This window comes from Equus quagga, chromosome 2 (genome assembly GCF_021613505.1).
Source record: "Equus quagga isolate Etosha38 chromosome 2, UCLA_HA_Equagga_1.0, whole genome shotgun sequence".
Classification (NCBI taxonomy): domain Eukaryota; kingdom Metazoa; phylum Chordata; class Mammalia; order Perissodactyla; family Equidae; genus Equus; species Equus quagga.
The window spans coordinates 125,205,212-125,207,873 of record NC_060268.1 but is presented as its reverse complement, the minus strand read 5'-3'; positions in this window follow the sequence as shown (position 1 = coordinate 125,207,873).

The window sequence follows — 2,662 nt, the reverse complement described above, 5'->3', positions numbered from 1 at the left end:
AAGGCACATTTGCTCATGGTTTTGACTTCAAGTTCACTTTATTAAGTCTCTGGGGAACAGGGTGGGGAGAGGCCGGTTTTGTTTGAGATGCTTAGGTTTTTTGTTAAATTATGACCCTTATCATTGCCTTTAGAAATGTGTTGACATACCAGCTGGGAAGGCTAGAGGCTCGGCACGGTCCCAGGATCAGAGCAGAAATGGAGTGAGGTTTACATTACAAATAAATTGAAGAGGAAACAGATAATCTGACAGGACAAAACATTAAACTTTTGGGACCCAAGCCCTAGATTGTGTTTTTATAAAAAGACTTGGCTGCTGTGATCTTAAAAAAAAAAAAGAATCAAAGGCAATGAAAAACATGATCTTAATCGGTAGGAAAAAACACAGGTTGTAAGGTTGGTAGTTACCCTGAGTCTGGCCTGCGTGGGAATTCTGAATGCATCAGTGGCTTGGGTTCGGTCTCCTTGGGAAAACAGAAAACAATAGCTCCCTTTCCGTGCTTTCTTTTCCCTTTGCAGTTTAGATTTAGAGGTGGTGCTGCAATGAGGCCCTGGCCATTGATGTCTTCATCTTGCAGTAAATAAAGCAGCCTTGCCGGGTTGTATAGCAGCGCTGTATAGTGCCAAAAGCACAGTTTGTTGTCATGTAGACTGGGGTGGAATCTCACTTACTAGCTAGGTTCTTGGGCAAATTACCTAATCTATTTTCTATCTGTGAACTAATGTTAATACAACCTATCTAAGAAGAATGCTGTGAAACTCATGCAAAATAACACTATGTGCCTGGGCATAGTGGGCATTTAAAAAGTTAGTTCTTGTTCCCTCAGGTTGAGAAGAGGCCATTATGATGTCCCATAGTCCCATGTACTAAAATTTGCCATCTTTTTCCACCATCTCAATACTAGTCTTTTAGCAAAGCTAATTATGTGTCTCTAAGACATTGAGGAGGTAGACTCTAAATACCATAGCTCACCCATTCCAGCACTATCTTACCAAGTCCCTGGTCGTCTAGAATTACCAAAGTTGCCCAATAAAGAGTTTGGAAAGTCCTATCAATTACATAATAGCTGTTTCCAGATTTTTGAAGGTCAAAATGTTTCCCACACTCCTGGGCAGCTCCTCCAGTGGACTTACCTTCTGCAGCACCTTCAAGCTGGGTCCATATTAGCCCTCTGCTGAAAGCAAATCGACAATAATCCAGGCCTGTTAATGAACCCAGTAGTAAAGCCATTTAGGAGAGAGAATCCAAACTTCCAGAGGAGAGGGTAAGAGTTGTAGAAAGGGGTCCGGTCCCGTGGCCAAGTGTTTAAGTTCACGCACTCCGCTGTGGTGGCCCAGGGTTTCACCGGTTCGGATCCTGGGCGCGGACATGGCACTGCTCATCGAGCCATACTGAGGCGGCGTCCCACATGCCACAACTAAAAGGACCCACAACTAAAAATACACAACTATGTACCAGGGGGCTTTGGGAGAAAAAGGAAAAATAAAATCTTTAAAAAAAAAAAGTTGTAGAAAGGAACAATAATTATAGTTTACAAAGAAGAAAAGGTTTTCTTAAATTTTGAGAGACTAGCAGGTCAGCCTTTCCAAACCAATGGGCCTCAAAACCACTGACTGTATTTGTTAAATAGCACATATGTCTTCCGTGTTTTTCTGTTTGTGTTTAATATTTAGCAATATAAAGTGGAGGAAGAAACTTTAGCTTCCAAATAAGAAACAAATTCAACGACATCTTTAAAACCATTTAATCCCACTTCTAGATGACCTCACAAGCATAAAAATACAAATTCACAAAGATGTCCCACCCAGAATTGTTTATAATACCAAAGCTGGAAACCAACTCAGTGTCGATTAGTCAGGGAGCACCTAGTTAAATTATAATGCATACACACAATGGATTATTGTGCAGACATGGGGGCTGGGCCCGTGGCCGAGTGGTTAAGTTCGCGCGCTCCGCTGCAGGCGGCCCAGTGTTTCGTTGGTTCGATTCCTGGGCACGGACATGGCACCGCTCATCAAACCACGCTGAGGCAGCGTCCCACATGCCACAACTAGAAGGACCCACAACGAAGAATATACAACTTTGTACAGGGGGGCTTTGGGGAGAAAAAGGAAAAAAATAAAATTAAAAAAAAAAAAAAACGTAGATCTGTATCTTGACAAGTAATGCGGTCCACTACCTATTGCAAGGTAAGAAAAGCGCTTTATAGATCATGTATAATATGATGTCATTTGGAAGGAAGTGCAGCAGCTCTCAAACTTCCAGGTCTCAGGAGTCCTGTACACTCAAAAATTATTGAGGACCCCAAAGAACTTTTGTTTATGAGAGATATATAGATATAATTTACTGTACTTGAAAATAAAACTAAGCCTGCCTCTCAACTTTGCTGTGAATCTAAAACTATTCTAAAAGAAATCTTTATTAAAAAAGCTAAGAATTAAAAAAATGTTTTCTTAAAGATAATACTGAGCCTATTACATATTAACAAAATAATGTATTTTATGAAAAACTGTATTTCTCCCCCCAAAATTAAGAAGAGTGGCATTGTTTTACTTTTTGCAAATCTCTTCCATTTTTGCAAATCTTTTCAATCTCTGGCTCCAAAGAAGACAGAAGGTAGATGAGCTTCTGCATTACAGCAAGGGTATTAGTTTGTCAGGGC